The sequence below is a fragment of the Oryctolagus cuniculus genome, chromosome 20, assembly GCF_964237555.1.
Source record: "Oryctolagus cuniculus chromosome 20, mOryCun1.1, whole genome shotgun sequence".
Lineage (NCBI taxonomy): Eukaryota > Metazoa > Chordata > Mammalia > Lagomorpha > Leporidae > Oryctolagus > Oryctolagus cuniculus.
Window position 1 is genome coordinate 8,960,177 of NC_091451.1, and position 20,474 is coordinate 8,980,650.

The window sequence follows — 20,474 nt, forward strand, 5'->3', positions numbered from 1 at the left end:
TTTAAAAAGCCACATTGATGGGGCTGGTGCTGTGCATAACGGGTAAAGCCACTGCCTGCAGTGCTGGCATCCCATATGAGTGCTGGTTCAAGTCCCAGCTGCTCCACTTCCACTTTAGCTCCGTGTGAATGTTCTTGGGAAGTCAGCAGAAGACAGTCCAAGCACTTGGGCCTCTGCTGCCCATGTGGGAGACCTGGATGCAGTTGCAGTCTTCTGGCTTTGGCCTGCCTCGTGGGAACTATTTGGGACCTGAACCAGCAGATGTAAGATCGCTTTCTCTGTCTCTACCTCTCTCTGTCTCTGTGCCTTTCAAATAAATAAATACATCTTAAAAAAATTGGGGGGCCGGCGCTGTGGCACAGTGGGTTAACGCCCTGATCTAAAGCACCAGCATCCCCAATGGGCACTGGTTCTAGTCCCAGCTGCTCCTCTTCCGATCCAGCTCTCTGCTATGGCCTGGGAAAGCAGTAGAAGATGGCCCAAGTCCTTGGGCCCCTGCACCCGTGTGGGAGAGCTGGAAGAAGCTCCTGGCTCCAGGCTTCAGATCAGCACAGCTCCAGCCATTGCAGCCATCTGGGGAGTGAACCAGCGGATGGAAGACTTTTCTCTCTTTCTCAATCAATCTCTCTTTCTCTCTCAGCATAACTCTGACTTTCAAATAAAAAAATACATCTTAAAAAAAAAAACATTGGGTGATTTAGACATAAGAAAAAGTGGCCAAAGGATTTTTTTAAACGAAACTGGTTTTTTCAGGTTTGTTTATTTATTTGAGAGACAGAGATCTCCATCGGCTAGTTCACTCCCCGGATGCCTGCAACAGTTGGAACAGGGAGTGGGAGGCTGGAGCTCGGTCAGGGTCTCCCACATGGGCATCAGGAACCTGACCAGTTGAGCTTCACCACTGCCTGGGGGAGTCTACGTTAGCAGGAAGCTGGAGACAGGAGCCAGGCACTCCCATGCAGACACGGGCATCTTACTGACCAGGCGAAACATCAGCTCTCACAGGATGTTTTGAGCAGTGGCCTTTGGTCCTACAGAATCTTTTTTTTCTCTGAAAATTTTTTTCCTTTTTTTTTTTTTTTTTTTGGACAGGCAAAGTGGACAGTGAGAGAGAGGGACAGTGAGAGAGAGAAACAGAGAGAAAGGTCTTCCTTTTCCATTGGTTCACCCCAATGGCTGCTGTGGCCGGTGCACCATGCTGATCCGAAGCCAGGAGCCAGGTGCTTCCTCCTGGTCTCCCATGCGGGTGCAGGGCCCAAGCACTTGGACCATCCTCCACTGCACTCCTGGGCCACAGCAGAGAGCTGGCCTGGAAGAGGGGCAACTGGGACAGAATCTGGCGCCCCTACAGGGACTAGAACCTGGGGTGCCAGTGCCGCAGGCAGAGGATTAGCCTAGTGAGCTGCGGCGCTGGCCCCTACAGAATCTTTAAAACAAGCTATCTCCATGCACACAAAAACCTTTTGGGAATGGTGGAGCTGGGACAAAAGACTCACAGTTGAACACACCCTCCAGGCGCCATCCTCCAAGTTCTCTTTCGGGCCTCACTTGGCCTGGGTTTTGAGACGTCGACAGCTGGACAGCCGTGGAGTGAAGAGTGTGCTGCTCACACCCTGAAAATCTGCCAAGACTACCACAAGCTAGCACCTATCTTTGCTGAAGTGTGCAGAATTCTTGTTGATGCAAGTGTTCTTCCCTTTAAAAGCAACAAATTCCTTCTGGTTTAACTAAAAAAAAAATTCAGTTGGGAGAACATGGTTCCTTTTTCCTTTTGTCTCCCGAGGATTGATGCATTTCTCAGCCTTTTGGCTTCTTTCCTAATTAAATAAGGATTCTGGCCGAAGTGTAACCACTGCCCGTAATCCCTGTCTCTTCTGGGTTTTTAAGCTTGTGTGGCTGCTTGTCTTAGCCTACGCTTGAAGTCTACCTCTTTCCGAAGATTTTCCCTTGACCAATCATCACGTAGGAGCACATCCGTCTACACCTTGCAGCAGAGCTGGAGGCCCACCCTGAACTCCTCACGCAGGAGGCAGGAAGGGCCTCCATCACTCTCCCAGAGCTCCAAGCACATGCTTGGACTGTGGAGGAGAGAACTGAAAGGTCTCCAGTCCGAAGCAGAGTTTCTGCTCTGGCTGCGCCCGGTCTTACTACTTTTTGTAAGATTTATTTATCTATTTATTTGAAAGGCAGAGTTTTACACACACACACACACAGAAAGAGAGAGAGAGAGAGAGGGAGAGAGAGGGAAGGACAGACAGAGAGAGGTCTTCTATCTACTGGTTCACTCCCCAAATGGCCACAATGGCCAGAGATGGGTCAGTCTGAAGCCAGGAGCCAGGAGCTTCTTCTGAGTCTACCACGTGGGTGCAGGGGCCCAAGCACTTGGGCCATCTTCTACTGCTTTCCCAGGTGCAGTAGCAGGGAACTGGATCAGAAGGGGAGCAGCTGGGACTCGAACCTGTACCGATATGGGATGCTGGCACTGCAGGCTGGGGTTTATTTAACCTGTTTTGCATAGTACTTGCCCTGGTCTTAAGAATTTCCTCCTGTCTATGGAGCACTTCACATTTTTGAATGTGCTTTAAAAATGACATATTTTCTTCGTATATATAATTTAAATGCATCCTAGTTCACTTCATACTCCACTTACATTTCATACTTCATCCCCAAATCATCCCCTTCCTTGTATTCATGCCTCTTTGCAATGTTGGTTTTCTAGCAACTCCCATCAAAAGATATATCTATTTCCCCATCTCTTGAATGTCAGTTGACCATATTACATTTATTTATTTATTTATTTATTTATTTCAGAGGGAGAATTACAGACAGAGAGGAGGAGAGACAGAGAGAGAGGTCTTCCATCTGCTGGTTCACTCCCCAGATGGCTGCAATGGCTGGAGCTGTGCCGATCTGAAGCCAGGAGCCAGGAGCTTCTTCTGGGTCTCCCAAGTGGGTGCAGGGGCCCAAGGACTTGGGCCATCTTCCACTGCTTCCCCAGGCCATAGCAGAGAGCTGGATTGGAAGTGGAGCAGCTGGGACTAGAACCGGCTCCCATATAGGATGTCGGCACTGCAGGTGGCGGCTTTACCCACTGCGCCACAATGCCGGCCCATATTACCTGTTTTGATCAGAAAGTAGCAGCAGAAGTGAGATTATATCATTTCCAAGACCAAGTTTTAAAAGATCTTGAGAGTTTGCGTTCTCCCTCTTAGAACTCTGCCCAGCTGTCAGGAGAACAAGCTTGAGCGATCTGCTAGGACCACATGACCAAGTCAATCCTATCACCTGTTGCCTCGGCTACAGCAGCAGATAGCACTTGTCGCTAACCCGGATGCACAAACCAATCCAGAAGACCAGAAGAATGCCCAGCTGACCTGTCCTAGATCGCAGGTTTGTAGAATCCTGAGTCAAATAAATACCTGGCTGCTGTTCCCAGCCCGCGAGTTTGGGGGTTGTTTGTTCCATAGATATAGTTAATTAACACAACATGTAAGGAGCTTCCTCCTTAAATTCATGCTGTGAAATAATTTTGGTGCCCTAAATTCATGGTGACAAAAAGAAACAAAAGCGGTATAGTTGGCTCATGGCTAACCAGCTCTACAAACCAGAACTCTGCGCCAGGACTGAGAGCAGGGAGGGGCCGGAGGAGTTTGGTCTCTACAAAGCCAAGGGAATGAGAGGGTTCCACCTGAGACGAATCCTGAGATGATCCCAGCAGAGGTGCCAGGGCTGGCCGCCTCCTCCAGGAAGAACAGAAGCGCAGGTGGAGAGCTGCATTTTGAGCGAAGTGACCCGGGGAGAGCAAGGAGGAGATGGGAACCTGGTAAAATTCAGATACCTGGGGCTTACATAGAGAGAGGCGGGAAGCCAATCAGCAGCTGGCCTGGCTCGCTGGCCGGGAGGACTCCTCACTGCAGAGGACAGGGGAATGGGGCAGTCCTAGCAGCGCCCATCCCTGCGGACACGGGCAGCCCTGGCTGGGAGAGACTTCCAGCGCCGTCACACACTCGTCCCAGTTGCACATGCACGCAGCTTTGTTTCAGAGAAGGAACTCACGCTGCCCACTCCCTAAACCTCGGAGCCCCGGCTGCTGCCACCTGGCACCCTCGTAAGGTACGGGGCCACTGCTGGAATTCATACGGCTCCAGGGAAGCTTGTGCATCTCCCCATTCCTGGGCGCCTGCAAACATCCCAGCACACTAGCACCAGACCCAGCAGTCCAACTGTGCCTCCAGCACCCAAGCCTGTGCACTGCTCTGTGCAGGAAGATACAATGACTGTAAACATCAGCACACCTAATGCTGGAGCACTCAGTGTTGTAGAACAAACGTTCCATCTACAGGGAGAGATGCATTTCTGTGCAATAGTAGTGGAGGGCTTCAACATCCCACTCATCAACGGACAGATCATCCAGACCCTCCCCAAATAATCAACAAGGAAACATCAGAGCTGGGGCCGGTACTGTGGCGTAGTGGGTACAGCTGCCCACTGTGCAGTGCCAGCATCCCATGTGGATACTGGTTCTGGTCCCATCTGCTTCACTTCCAATCCAGCTCTCTGCTATGGCCTGGGAAAACAGTAGAAGATGGCCCAAGTCCTTGGGCCATGTGGGAGACCTGGAAGAAGCTCCTGGCTCCTGGCTTCAGATAGGTACAACTCCAGCCATTGCAGCCACTTGGGGAGTGAACCAGAGGATGGAAGACCTCTTTCTCCCTCTCTGCCTCTCCTTCTCTCTCTGTGTAACTCTGACTTTCAAATAAATAATCTTAAAAAAAAATAAGAAACATCAGAGTTAAACTGTACTATACACCAAAGGAACCCAATAGATTTTTACAGAACATTTCACCCAACAGCTGCAGAATGTACATTTTTCTTATTATCTCATGGAACGTATTCTAGAACAGACTGTATGTTAGGCCACAAAACAAGTTTCAACACATTTTTAAAAAGTAAAAATAGTAACATGCATATTTTCTGACCACATGGAATAAGACTAGAAATCAACAAAAGAACTTTAGAAAAGTCAAAAGGAAAATTTAAAATTTTCTCGAAACAAATAAAGTGGATACACAGCACCACATCAAAACTCGAGGGATACAATAAAAGCAACACTGAGAGGGAAGTTTACAGCAGTAGGCACCGACATCCAAAGAAGAAGGGGGAGGAGGAGGAGAAAGAAGATTTCAAAGAAGAAAACCTAACAATGCATCTTTTTAAAAAATATTTATTTATTTATATATTTATTTATTTATTTGAAAGAGTTATAGAGAAAGAGGGAGAGAAAAAGAGATCTTCCATCCACTGTTTCACTCCCTAGATGGCTGCAACAGTTAGGGCTGGTCCAGGCTGAAGCCAGGAGCCAGGAGCTCCTTCCGGGTCTCCCACATGGGAGGCAGGAGCCCAAACACTTGGGCCATCTTCTGCTGCTTTCCCAAGCCATTAATAGAGAGCTAGGTGGGAAGTGGAGCAGCTGAGATGCAAACCGGCACCCAAATGGGATGCCAGTGTCTCGGGTGTCGGCTTTATCCTCTATGCTACAACTCTGGCCCCTAACAATGCAGCTTAAGGAACTAGAAAAGCAAGGAGAAAAAATGTGTAGAAGGAAAAAAAATAACAAAGATCAGAGCATAAATAAGCAAATAGGTTCTAAAACTAAGATAAATGAAACAAAGACCTGACTTTTTGAAAAGATGAATAAAATCAACAAACCTTTTGTTGGACTAAGGGAAAAAAAGACACAAATAAATAAAATCAGAGATGAAAATAGACATTACGATTCAAACCAAAGGAATACAAGGGATTCTTAGGGACTATCAGGAACATGAATATGCCAGTTAAATGGAAAGCCTTGAAGACATGGATTGAACCATAAAGACAGAGAAAATCAGAACAGGCCAATAATGAGTAATGAGATGGAATCACTCCTGAAAGTTTCCCAGAAAAGCAAAGCTCAGGGCCAGATGGCTGCACTGTGGAATTCTACCAAACCTTAAAGGAAGAACGAACATCAATTCTTCCCAAACTGTTCCAAAAAACTGAAAGGGAAGGAATTCTTCCAACTTCATTCCACAAGGCTAGCAATTTCCTGATATCAAAACCAGATAATGATGCAACAAAAGAAAAGAAAACTGTAGCTCAATAACCATGACGAATATAAATGCAAGACTTCTTAATAAAATACTAGCAAACCAAACCCAACAGCATATCTGAAAAATCATTCTCCATTGCTGAAGCGGGATTTATGCCCAGGGACACAAGGATAATTCAACACACACTAGTTAATAAATGCAATACCTAACATCAACAGAATGAAGTACAAAAACTGCATGATTATCTCAACAGATGCAGAACAAGCATTCAGTAAAATTCATTATAACTTCATGATTAAAAAAAAAAAAAAGCAAAAACAAAAAACTGTAGCCAGCATCGTACTGAAAGCTCAAAGCATTTCCTCCAAGACCAGGAGCCAGACAGGAAGTCCACTCTTACCACTTTCATTCAACATGGTACTGGAATTGTAAGCCAGACAATTAGGCAAGAGAAAGGAATAAAAGCATACAATTAGGAGAGGAGGAAGTAAAATCATCCCTGTTTACAGATGTTTCTATTTGTATATATAGAAAAACCTAGGGGCCGGCGCCGTGCCTCAATTGGTTAATCCTCCGCCTGCGACGCCAGCATCCCATATGGGCACCAGGTTCTAGTCCCGGTTGCTCCTCTTCCGGTCCAGCTCTCTGCTGTGACCCGGGAAGGCAGTGGAGGATGGCCCAAGTGCTTGGGCCCTGCACCTGCATGGGAGACCAGGAGGAAGCACCTGGCTCCTGGTTTCGGATAGGTGCAGTGCCAGCCATGGCGGCCATTAGGGGAGTGAACCAACGGAAGGAAGACCTTTCTCTCTGTCTCTCTCTCTCACTGTCTATAACTCTACCTGTCAAAAAAAAAAAAAAAAAAAAAACCTGAAGACTCTACCTAAATACTATCAGAACTGATAAGTGAGCTCAATCAATCAAGGACAGAAACCAGTAGGACTTTAATAGATAAATAACAAACTCTCTGAGAAAGAAATCATGAAAATAATCTCATTTACCACAGCTTCCCAAAAAATTACCTGGGAATAAATATAACCAAGGAAGTAAAAGACCTTTACAGTGAAAATTGCAAAACACACAAATTGAAAGACAGTCCAGATTCATGGATTGGAAGAATTAAGATTGTGAAAATGTGCATTCTGTTCAAAGGGATTTACAAATTCAATGCAATATCTGTCAAAATACCAATACCATTCTTTAAGAACTAGAAAAAAATTTTAAAGTTCATATGGAGTATATTCACCAGGGAAGCACAAATCATAAACAAAAGGAGCTATTATCTCACTTCAGTCAGGATGGCTATAATCAAAAGAACAAAATAGATAAATAAATACTAGCAAGGATGAGGAGAAAAGGAACTCTTACACACTGTTGGTGGGAATGTATAGCCATTATGGAAGACAAAATGGAGATTACTCAAAAAAACAAAAACTGGTCTACCATACAATCTCGCTATCCCAATTCTGGATATATATCCAAAATAAGTTAGCTCAGTATATGAAAGAAATACCTGCATTCCCATGTTTATTGCAATGTTATTCAAAATAGCCAAAATGTAGTATCAGCCTAGGTATCCTAGGTGGAAGAATCTATAAGGAAAATGTGATCCATATAAACATAGAATATTCTTCAGCCATAAAAATATTAAAATATTTTATTTTTAAAGATTTATTTATTTATTTGAAAGAGTTACACAGAGAGAAGGAGAGGCAGAGAGGAGAGAGAGAGAGAGAGAGGTCTTCCGTCCTCTGGTTCACTCCCCAGTTGGCTGCAATGGCTGGAGCCAGGACCCAGGAGTTTCTTCCGGGTCTCCCACATGGGTGCAGGAGCCGAAGGATTTGGGCCATTTTCCACTGCTTTTCCAGGCCACAGCAGAGAGCCAGATCGGAAGTGGAGAGCCGGCACTCAAACTGGCACCCATATGGGATGTGGCACTGTAGGCAGCGGCTTTACCCCCTGTGCCACAGTGTCAGCCCCCCAAAATACTGAAATATTGTCATTTGCAGCAAAATGGATAGCAGTGGAGAACATTATGTTAAAATAAATACGCCAGACACAGAAAGATAAATACCTTATAGTCTCTCTTTTATGTGGAATCTAAAAAAAAAAAAATGTTGATCTGAACTTAACATAGTGATTCCAAGAGGCTGAAAGGGTTTGTGTGTGGGAGGGGGTGTAGAGGGTAGCTGGGTAACAGCTACCAAAACACGGATATATAGAAGAAATGAGCCCTAGAAATAAGTCCACCACACAGGAGGATGACCACAGTTAATAGTAACCCATTATACACTTTACGAAGAACTAGGAAGATGAGAGCTGAAAGGCTCCAACAATAAAGAAATGACAAGGATGGATGGGTGTTACGGTGCAGTGGGTCAAGCTGCAGAGCATCACATATTGGCGCGCTGGTTTGAGTCCCAGCTGCTCCACTTTTGATCCAGCTCCCTACTAACGCGCCTGGAAAGAGGAAGACAATGGCTCAAGTCCTTGAGTTCCTGCTGCCCACGAGGGAGATCCAGATGGAGCTCCCGGCGCCTGGCCCAGTCTCAGCTGTGGCAGTCGTTTGCAGTGTGAACCAGCAGATGGAAGATTCTCTCTCCCCCTCTGCCTCTCTATGAATAAAAGTGAGCCCAAAGCATGAAATATTTTTTAAATGAGGACTACAGAAATTGATGACATTTAGCAGTAAATTTAATTAATTTTGACCATAACGACATACCTATTTTCTTTCTATTGAATAACTTCATATATATATATATATATATATATATATTAAGAAGAATAAAATTACATTTCTACACAACAAAAAGATTGAGGGAAAGAAGTGCTATTTTTTAAAAAAATTTATTTATTTGAAAGAGTTACACGGGGCGGGGGGTGGGTAGAGGGGAGGTCTTCCATCCGCTGGTTCACTCCCCAAATGGCCGCAACGGCCGGAGCTGTGCTGATCTGAAGCCAGGAGCCAGGAGCTTCTTCCAGGTCTCCCATGTGGGTGCAGGGGCCCAAGGACTTGGGCCATCTTCTACTGCTTTCCCAGGCCACAGCAGAGAGCTGGATCAGAAGTGGAGCAGCCGGGACTAGAACTGGTGCCCATATGGGATGCCAGAGCTGCAGGCAGAGGATTAACCTACTGTGCCACAGTGCCGGCCCCAAGAAGTGCTATGTTAAATTTCTATCAGGGATGTGCAACAAAAAAATTTTTAAAAGGGAAGGATAGAAATTTTAAATAAATTTAGACAAGTTTATAACTAATGACATGTGTTTAAAAATTAAGGGAAATTACAGAAATAAAAAATAAATTGATATTTATTAAAATACGATAAGTATATGGAAACTTTATTCATGTAGTATAAAGCAGAAAAGCAGAAATTTACAATGTCAGAAAAATTATAGGAAGGAGAAAATTTTTAAATAAGAAGGCAGAAGGTCAAATATATTACAGTAAGTATAAGGAGGTTACATTTCTCTACTGAGAAATGGTTATCAGAGTGGATTTTGGGAGTCATCCATCTACACACTTCTTATAGAAACAAAATTAAAACAAGACTGAAAAGGAATCTTGACCATAAAGGAATAAAAAGAGGTGCCGGGGTTGGTGCTTTGGTGTAGCAGGTAAAGCCACTGCCTACAGTGCCAGCATCCCATGTGGATGCTGGTTCGAGTCCCAGCTGCCCCACTTCTGATCCAGCTCTCTGCTACGGCCTGGGAAAGCAGTGGAAGATGGCCCAAGTGCTTGGGCCCCTGCACCCACATGGGAGACCCAGAAGAAGCTCCTGGGTCCTGGCTTCAGATCAGTGCAGCTCTGGCCATTGCAGCCATCTGGGAATTGAACCAGTGGATAGAAGACCTCTCTCTCTCTCTCTCTCTCTCTCTTTCTGCCTCTGCCTTTCAAAAAAATAAATAAATCTTAAAAAAAAAAAAAGAGATACCTTGTAAATAGTAATAATAAAAAGAAACCTCATATTGCAATATTTATGTCAGGCTAAACAGTATTTAAGGTAAAAAGCATTATATCATAGCAGAAGGAACAATCCATCAAAATGTAGCAGTCATAAACTTGTATTTACTAACAACATAACTGTGAAAACTCTAAGGCCATGGGGTTGGTGCGGTGCCATGGCTCACTTGGTTAATCTTCTGCCTGAGGCGCCGGCATCCCATATGGGCGCCAGGTTCTAGTCCCAGTTGCCCCTCTTCCAGTCCAGCTCTCTGCTGTGGCCCGGGAAGGCAGTGGAGGATGGCCCAAGTGCTTGGGCCCTGCACCCGCATGGGAGACCAGGAGGAAACACCTGGCTCCTGGCTTCGGATCGGTGCAGCGCCAGCTGTAGCGGCCATTTGGAGGGTGAACCAGCGGAAGGAAGACCTTTCTCTCTGTCTCTCTCTCTCTCGCTGTCTATAACTCTACCTGAAAAAAAAAAAAAAAAAAACAACACTATAAGGCCAAAGCTGAGAGATTCATAAGGAGATGTTAACAAATCATAGTGCAGACAACCAAGATAGAGTAAAATGACGCTTTAGCAAAAAATGAGAGGTTTGAACAACAAATCTATGAGTTACATGGAAAAAGACGTCCTTACACCCAACAGTAGACTCAAACACTTATTTACATAGTCTTATCTCCCACTTAAATCACAGAGGAAGTCTTGTACGTGTGCAGGATGTCATAAAAACCATATTAATTAAGTGTAACTAATTTACATATAATAAACTTTTAATCAACCATGAAAAGGACTTAAAAACAAGAATAATTACAACGTTTTTGGTATAAAACAACTTTCTAAATAACTCATGCGCTAAAGAGGAACTCACAATGGAGAGAGAAAATATTTTGAAGTAAATGACAAGGAAAGTGTCTCATATCACAACGTGTGGGGGTTTTGCCCAGAAAAAAAATGTGTTGGTAAGGGCATTTCACTGAGTGAAATGTGGGCGAGAAACTGCCTGTTCTGCACATCGCAGAGCTGACCACGATACCTGTCGTGCAGCTATGAGCCAGTGTCTCCTGGTTGCCAGCACCATTTGGTAGGCATTGCCTTGGGGATAAACACAGCCCAGTGACTAAACAATGATGTCACGCCATTGTTTTTAATAAAGGAAGCAAAAAGGCAACTTGTGCCACATTCCAACTAGGTCATAAAACCATATTTCAGGAGCTTTGGTCCTGGGATTTCTCTAAGCCCTTTGTAATGCTTTGTTTGAGCGTCTCTCTCCATGTGCCATAATTCAAAACAGAGAAACTTAATCTCCTTGTAAGCGTTTCCTGAGAAATCTGCCTCTTGACTTCAGAAGAGTGCTTCGGTGTCCACACATTACTGCCAGATTGCTGTCAGACGGCCCGGCATCACGCAGGAAGGGGGTGGGAACGCAGAGAGGGACAGTGGGATGGCCGAGGAGTGAGAGGGAGGATGGGGAAGGAGCGGAGAGATGAGAAGAGACACGATCGGCAGGTGGTTTCGAGAAGAGTTTTACGGCTAGGCTCTGAGACGTCTGCCAGCCCCTACATGTTTACCGCGTCTCTCCATCATCAGCTAACCCGTTTTGGTGACTAAAGAAGAAGGCTTGGGCTGGGGGCAACCTTGGGAGGTTGCTGAGTACCTGCTGGAGACAGAAGAAGAGAACACGGGCTCTAGGTGTGGGGGCTCCTGCTTTCTCATGCCTCCATAGGCTGCAGGGTGCAGGATGGGGTAAGTCAGGTGCGCTGTTGGGTGACCTTACTCGTTCTGCAGGAAGCTCGTTCAGGGGGCTCCCCTGGGACTGATCTCCCTCCAGCCTCGGTCTCAGTCTTGCATCACCTGGCAAAGTAGCAGCAACCTTTGGGTCCGTGGCACTCACACCCATGTTGATTGCTGGGAGACAAGCAAATGATGGCACTTCCGGAAAACAGCACCATTTAAGGTTTTGATGAATTCCCCATTGCTTCCATTTATGTCGAAGTCTATCTATTTTAATTAAAGCTACAGTAGGCCTTTCTTAACTGCAGAACAAATGTCCCAAGATTCCCAGGGAATGCCTGAAACTACGGATAGTAACATCATATATATATATATATATATATATATATATATATATATATATATATATACTATGTGCTTTCTTATACATACAAACCTATGATAAAGTCTTACAAACTAGGCATAGTAAGAGATTAGCAATAGAGCAACTATAACAAATAGAGCACTTCAAAAAGTCCATGAAGGGGCAGGCACTTGGCCTGGTGGTTAACATGCTGGTTGAGAGGCCCACATCCCATATGGGAGTGCCTGGGTTCAAATCCTGGTTCTGTTCCCGATCCCAGCCCCCTGATGACAAAGCACCTTGAAGGTAGCAGTGATGGCTCAAGTATTTGGGTCGCTGCCTCCACGTGGGAGGCCTGCACTGGCCCAGTCCCAGCCATTGATGTCATTTGGGGAGTGAACCAGTGAATGGAAGCTCTCTCTCTCTCTCCAAAACAAATAAATATATTTTCATCTTTATGAAAAAATGAAACTAAAAAAAAGCTTATTTGGGTGCAAAAATGTTTGAAACTCATGTTTTTTTTTTTTTTTTTAAAGTTTATTTATTTGAACGAGTTACAGAGAAGCAGAGGCAGAGAGAGAAAGACAGTCTTCCATTCGCTGGTTCACTCCTCAAATGGCCACAACATCCGGAGCTGGGTTGATCCAAAGCCAAGAGCCAGGGGCTCCATCCGGGTCTCCCACATGGGTGCAGGGGTCCAAGAACCTGGGCCATCTTCCACTGCTTTCCCAGGCCATAGCAGAGAGCTGGATTAGAAGTGGAGCAGCCGGGACTCAAACCAACGCCCATAAATGATGCCGGCACTGCAGGTGGCAGCTTTACCAACTGTGCCGTAGCATTGGCCACCTGTGTAACTTTTTTTTAATCACACACGTTTTCCGTGAACTTCTTGAAGACCCTGTGTACGCAGGGATTTCAGAAATGTTTACATCAAAGCAAACTCCACTTTTAATTCCATTTCCCATGAACTTTTCAAAGTATGCTCCTAGACCATAATAAAATTGTGTGAATGTGGTCTCTGTGTCAAAATATCTTACTGTACTGTACTTGCCCTTCTGGTGATAATGTGAGCCGATATGGTGCCTGCACCAGTGGGTGAGGGGAGGCCAGTGACGTAGGCAGTGTCACTAGTGACCTGACGGAAGGGCAGGACGAGGCTCACTGAGCCCCACTGGTGCCTGCCGACCATGGGAACCGGAGCTGTGGCCAGCAGAACCTCAGATAAGGGGGAGTTGCTGTTCTGAGAAAAATGGGGCATAGGACCAGTCCGGAAGCATGCATTTCATCAGGGCAGGTACAGGAGCTCAGGAGCCACCTGCAAATTCTTTTTTCAGATTTATTTTATTTATGTGAAAGGCAGAGAGAGAAAGAGAGAGAGAGAGAGAGAGAGGCCTTCTACCCTCTGGTTCACTCCCCAAATGGCCGCAATGGCCAGGGCTCGGCCAATCCAAAGCCATGAGCCAGGAGCTTCTTCCAGACCTCCCACGTGGGTGCAGGGGCCCAAGGACTTGGGCTGTCTTCCACTGCTTTCCCAGGTGCATTAGCTGGGACTTGAACCGGCACTCATATGGTGCCGGAGAGCCACAACACTGGCTCTCCACCTGCAAATTTTTGAGCCCTGCCTGTGATGGCTTGGGAGCTGACCATTCTGGGAAGGCCTGCCGTGTGCCCCTCACCTGACCAAACCCCTCTCATTGTGGCTTCCTCCAGAAATCCTTTCCTGACTAGAAGGGCCAAGGTGAGCCTTCTTGATCTACCAGACACCCGTGTGATCACTTCTTTCTAACCACAGTTCTCCCACAATCATTAGCTTTGTGGGAAAAAGAAGAAAAGTCTGGCCCGGGTGAGTCTCAGTATCTCACAGGAGCAATCAGAGAGGCTTCGATGGAATTTTCAAGCAATAGAAGATGGCGGCATCCAACCTTTTCTATTACCTTGAACTTGATCAAGATGCCCAAATGCTAAATAATAAGAGCCAAGCCCATCCCTGCTCCTCCCCTCACCAAAGGCTTCCCCTGAACACTGAAAACCTCCAACTTGGGAAAATGAGGCCTGGAGAAATTGAGAAGCACCTCCTAAGCCATGCCAGCTCGCTGATGCCAGCCCTGGGACACAGTCCTTCCGCCCACGGAAGCACTAACTCATTGCCAGCAAGTCACTGCATCATGAACAAGGACTGGCAGGGCCTGGTCGCAACCCCCAGGAATTTTTCAGTGTAAGTGAGGTGCGGTCAGGGTCAGAGCACCCACAAAAATGTACTTTCAAGCCCTCTGAAAATGGGCATCCGGGCTAAAACTCTTTATGTTAAAATGCATGAGATTCTGCCTCCTGGGATGAGTGTGACCTCTCCGCCAGCCACAGCACCAAGGGCAGGTGCTAGAGCCGGTTTGAGGGAGCAGCCACAGGCAGAGGTGTAGCAGGTGTGTGCTCTTGGGAACCCAAGGATGGGCTCGGCCACAGCACCAGCCTCCTCCATGCCAGCTGAGACTGAAACTAGGCCTGCTTGGTTTGGTATGAACTTCAGTTTGTTTATTTGTTTTTCCAGGGAGAATTAGAGCGAATGGGCAGGAAAACACCATTTTGCCTAATTATATGGTTGTATTTTTATACGACTTCAGAACTGCACACAGTTCACCCACACACAGCATTCTAAATACGTGCCACAATGACTGTGAGAGCATAGGTGTTGATTTATTCTTGGTCTACAAAGGAGAGCGAAGACAGACAGGTCTGGTGGATCATCCAAGGCCACCCCGTCATCAGCTGCTGACGGAGTGGTCAGTGACTATATGATGTTCAAGATTCTAGATTATGTTCAAGGTTGGCCTTGCAGGGACCACGCCCGCAGATCCAAACAGAGGGACTGTTGTACTTTGGAGGAACAGAGCAGACAGTACAATCATGCGTGGGTCACAAAGAAAACTGCATAGCAAGGTGACTGTAATAGTAATGGATTGTATATTTCAAAACTGCTGAAAGAAATCATCTTTAAGAAACTACAAATTGGGGCTGGCGTTGTGGCATAGTGGTCTAAGCTTCCACCAGTGGTGCTGGCATCCCATATGGGCACTGGTTCGAGTCCCGGCTGCTCTTCATCTGATCCAGCTTCCTGCTGTGGCCTGGGAAGGCAGTGGAAGATGGCCCAAGTGCTTAGACCTCTGTACCCACGTGGGAGACCTGGAGGAAGCTCCTGGCTCCTGGCTTTGGATCAGCGCAGCTCCTGCCATTGCAGCCATCTGCAGAGTGAACCAGCGGAAATTACAAATTACCAAATGTGACCTAATAGCTATGCTAATTAGCCTCCTACCATCCTATAGTATATACATGGATGGCAAACTATCCCATTGTACTACATAAATATACACAATTACTATTTGTTAATTTAAAGCAACATTGTGCTTATAGAAGACTACATAGGGGCCAGTGCTGTGGCACAGCAGGTTAAAGCCCTGGTCTGAAGTGCTGGCATCCCATATTTGCACCGATTCTAGTCCTGGCTGCTCCACTTTCAATCCAGCTTTCTGCTATGGCCTGGGAAAGCAGTAGCCGACGGCCCAAGTCCTTGGGCCCCTGCACCCATGTGGTAGACCCAGAAGAAGCTCCTGGCTCCTGGCTTTGGTTCGGCACAACTCCAGCTGTGTGGCCATCTGGGGAGTGAACCAGCAGATGGAAGACCTCTCTTTCTGTCTCTCTGTCTCTATCTCTCTCTGTAACTCTGTCTTTCAAATAAATAAGATAAAAAAAAAAAAGAAGACTACAGAAAGATGCTGACAGAGACAGCACGCTGGTGTCTAACGTGTTCTACAGAATTGCTAGAGGTTGTTTACTCGAGATATGGATTTGCATTTGTTGGTCTTGGCATCATCCATTTCTATCTTCATTGCTGGTCGAAACTGTTTTTCCCCCTGAAGCATTTAAAGGTGTTTACTTTCACCCCTCAAGTAAGACTGAACAGTGAAAGGAAAGATTCGTGGGAGTGCCAGAGCCAGCCCCGGGAACAGGAGGACGATGGGGCAGCTGTCAGACCAGATCAGGGCATGGGCTGACAAGCGGGTTGAAGGGAGGGAGCGCTGTTGCCAGGACAAAGCCGGGCGCGGGGGAGCCAATCTTCTCAAGCTGCCCAGCTCCCAGGGAGCCACTGAGCCTCGCAGGCGCGGTCCCCTGGTCTGGAGGAAGTAGACGCTGCCGTTGGCACGGGAGCCAGCTCGGAGTTCAGCTGCAGAACCGCCCAGGCGCAGATGTCCTCAGCTAACTCAGCAGCTAGTCTGAGTGCTCCTGGAATGCCTTTCAAATGCAGGAGCCTGAGTAGCCCTGGCTCTGGACAGGCCCAGGGAGCCTCTGCCCCGTCTGCCCGCAGTGCCAAACGTGTAAATCAACTCAAACGCATAAGCCATTTCCTTTGGGAACAAAGCCTGTCGAGGATTAAGCTGTCTTTCTGGCAACCCGGCCGGTGTGCCTCTGCCCGTTTCAGGTGTACCCAGAGCTTCGGGGAAACAGCCAGGCGGGACAGCCCGCACATCCACAAAGGATGCTTCGTGGCTCAGAAGAACCAAGCTTGGTTAAAAATGTTTTCCGCATAAGGCATAGCACGAAGAGAGGTTCTGACCACCTCCCCGCCCCCATCCAGGAGGTGCTCACCAAAGAACAAGTTCAAGTATTTGGGGACCATGAACCTCTTTCTTCCTTTCTTTTATTAAGCGCCCCATCTTAGAAGCCCCTCACAACAACCTCCAGGAGCTCATCCGGCCGGCGTTCAGGGGCTACACGGCTGTCCGGTGTGTAGCTACCGACCTTGGGCTACTCATTTAATTTGGGATGATCAGCAATTCACAGGCAAAGCTATGATTGGGATCAGGCAGCAGGGAGCCTGCCTGGGCATGGGCACTCGTGGGTTATAATTTTAAGGATTGCTTCCCTGGGAGCGGAGGTAAAGTGCTGATGGAATGAAGCAGCTCCGTTTTTCAATGCCTGAGCAATGAGGGGTTCCTGGGGCCCCCACACCTTTCAACAGGCCTCACCTACTTTGGCTCAGAGGAGCAGTAGCAAGAGCTGCTGGGTGGTTAATTAGACTACACAATGAGAGAGTCTGAACGTGCCCCCATTGTCTCAGCAGAGCGAGCTTCAGGAAGCAGATTTAACGTCCTCAGTCCTCAGTCCTCACCCTCCTGCTCACAATGGTTTCCCATTGTTCTAAATGAAAAGCCAAAGTCCTCAACCTTGCTCCCCCAGGGACTCAGGCCCCGCCCACTCCCAGGTCCTAGTTTGCATCCGCCTTTAAATCCTGCTTCCAGGACCTTATCTCAGCCCCTCCAATGACCAAGTTTATCAGGGTTGATAGTCCTGTACTTACTTATTGGATTAATTCCAGTTTCCCCCACTTAGCTCTTGCCATTATGTCTAATGCCTACCACAGTGCATGGTGCACAACAGGCACAAATTACCATGGGTGAATGAATGAATGAATGAATGATCTCAGCTGTCTCACGTGGATGAAGATGATGTGATGGGGAAGATAGCAGCCTTCCTCCATAGACTCAGGATGCGGCTCTCATTCATACCTGCAGGCCTTACTGATGAGTGGCCACTGGCTTGCCAGGTAGCAGACTTACAGAGAAGGAGGGCAGAGCCAGAGGCAGAGAGAAATCTTCCATTTGCTGATTCACTCCCTAAATGGCCCCAAATGGGCCAGGCTGAAGCCAGGAGCCAGGAGCTTCTTCCGGGTTTCTTATGTGGGTGCAGATGCCCAAGGATTTGGCCATCTTTGCTTGCTTTTCCCAGGGAGCTGGATCAGAACTGGAGCAGCTGGGACTGTAGTGCTCCTACAGGATGCCAACCTACTATGTCACAGTGCCAGCCCCACTAAATAAATCTTAAAAAAAAAAAAAAGACCGTGGCTGAACACAGTCTACCACCTGTTGCATCTCTAGGAATTGTACCAGGAAAAGTAGGGGAGACCGTGTGTGAGGATGCTGGCTTAATAGTGGGATCCAACACAAGCAGATGCTTAAGAAATATGCCGACAGTGGAGTTTTGTCTCCTCAATGCACTGGAGACAAAATTCCCCCGCTTTTAAAAACAAAGCATTCAGATGGAGCCAGGAATGCCCCAGTGAATAGTCCCAACATTTTCGCAGGCTGCATAAGAGGTCTTGTGTCTCAGATGCATGAGCCAACCTGACACTTGGAGACTCCTGCCTAGGTCTGCCACACTGGCTTTGGTCAAACATCTCCTGTATGTGCCGAACAAGTTGGCTAATGGTCCACCTGCATAGGTCAACAAGAATAAAGCAATTAGAGGCAAATCCCAGGGTTACTTTGGAAGTAATGTGTGAGAACATGCTAGACCATTGCTGAGCAGTGAGTCTACTCTGTGTGAATGGGATCCCTCTGAGCTGGGGTCATCCAGAAAGGCTTCCTGGATTAGACCAAGTTGAGTTTACAGAAAACAAACAAACAAACAAACAAAAAATAGAAGAATTTGGATCAGCCAAGAGATCTGCGTTGGGAGTAGCTGGGCACGTGGTAAGCGTTTGGAGCTGAGGGTTGTATCCGAGAAGTTGAGATCTGAGATGCCTGTAATTCATCATTTTGGTGAAAAGAAATCCCTTTGTAGCATCAGTAATAAACTACCCAAGAGTCAGGTGCTGAGGGTACGAGGTACGGATTCAGTGTCCCTCTGATTTTCTCAGGATTCCAGGGGATCATTACTTTGCTCCTTCCAAGTCTTACACCTGTACGTGCAATTTTGCTTACGCAAGTCTTCCCTGTTGTCTGAATCCGTCTCCATGGAAACCGAAGCCTACTGAATTGTCACCGGTTGTGTCCACTTACCCGCAGCTTATCTAGGTAAAGAAGCAAGAATGAAAAGGCACAGGGCATATGGGTGTATTTCCAAAATGTCATGGAAAATGGAATTCAAAGATAAGTCTATTTTGGTGCAAAAATTTTTTGAGATCCATGCATAAGAGGGATCTTCAAAAGACTCATGGAAAATGCATATTATGGAAACATATGCATAGATTTTAATTTTCTTGGCACCAAAATAAACTTGTCTTTTAATTGTATATTTTTCCATGAACTATTGGAAGTGGTCTCATACATGCCAGAGCAGCAATTCTCTCCCAAGGCATCAGAGATTGGAAGTGAAGCTAAAACATCCACACCTACAATAGCGCGTCTTTCAAGGCAAGCCATTTCCCCCAGGGAGAGTTTGCAGCACTGAGCAAAGGCGGGACAATAAAAGATCAAGGATGTCTCTCTCGGGCTGCACACGGAGCGGCTCGCACCTTGAGGCTGGTCTGCTTCTGACCCCTTGAAAAGCCAGGACAGCAACAAGGTGCCCACAATTATGTTCCCTATAAACTGGACAAGCGTCTCTTCCCTTGAACCACAAAGCCCCCGGGATGTGTAGGGATGCGGTGGGGAGGGCTGGCCTGCCTCAGCAGGAATTGCTCCTGCTTGCCTTCCCCTGGGGAGTTTTCTGCACCCTTCCTCCACCTCTCCCTGTCTGTCCCCCTCTGGAAACCACTCGCCTGCACTCTCCTCACCTCCTGTGGTTTCTGCACCCTCATTTCCAAAGGCAAGTGAAACCAGTGCCAGGCTGTGCCCACAGGCAGCTCGGGGGAGTGCCCCTCCTCTTCTGTCCCCTAAGCCTGGAACTGGTTCCAGCCCGCACGTTGGTCAGAGATGTTGCTGAAACTCAAACCGAAACGCATTCTGTTCAGAACAGCGTCCCTGGAAGAACTCTGTCTTCCCCGTAACCCAAGGTGGGTGCCTCCGCAAACAGCTGGTGAGGTCTCGGGTAGTTGAGTGCTGGGCTGTCTGGGGGTAGGAGAGCCCCTTGGTGAGCTGGCCACAGTCTCCTAGGAGCAGAGCTTGGAAGAATTTGATCCACCTCTAGTGAGTTTCGGGGAGTGGGAGGAGGGGCGAGTACCACGGCTATTATTAGCAGGCTGGGCCTTAGTCTACCCAGTATTTAACAGGCATGCAGGCTCTCTCCCAGTGGTGTGAAAACACAGATCTTTTGTGATAGGCCTGCATTGCTCTCAGGCTCCCGCTGAGGTTCCTGCCTTTGGTCCCAGGCACAGGTGGAGGAGCAGGGGGTTAGGTTTCTATTTCCTGCCTTCCTATTCCCAGCTGGGTTCTGTCATTTTATCCAAACAATGTGGTAGGAGCCAGGGCCAATTACAGGCCTCTTCAATCAGCCTTTGTCAGCAGTTGTTTCTCCCAGGTACACTGAAAAAGCCCTTCTTCAGAGTTCCCCGTTGTGCAAGAAGACACCGTGGGCAAGCAAAGCCACTCTTGCCCCCGGCCAGGTGGCTGTGGCTTCTGTGATGGTGATGACCCTGCTGAGTGTGCAGTGAGTGCGGAG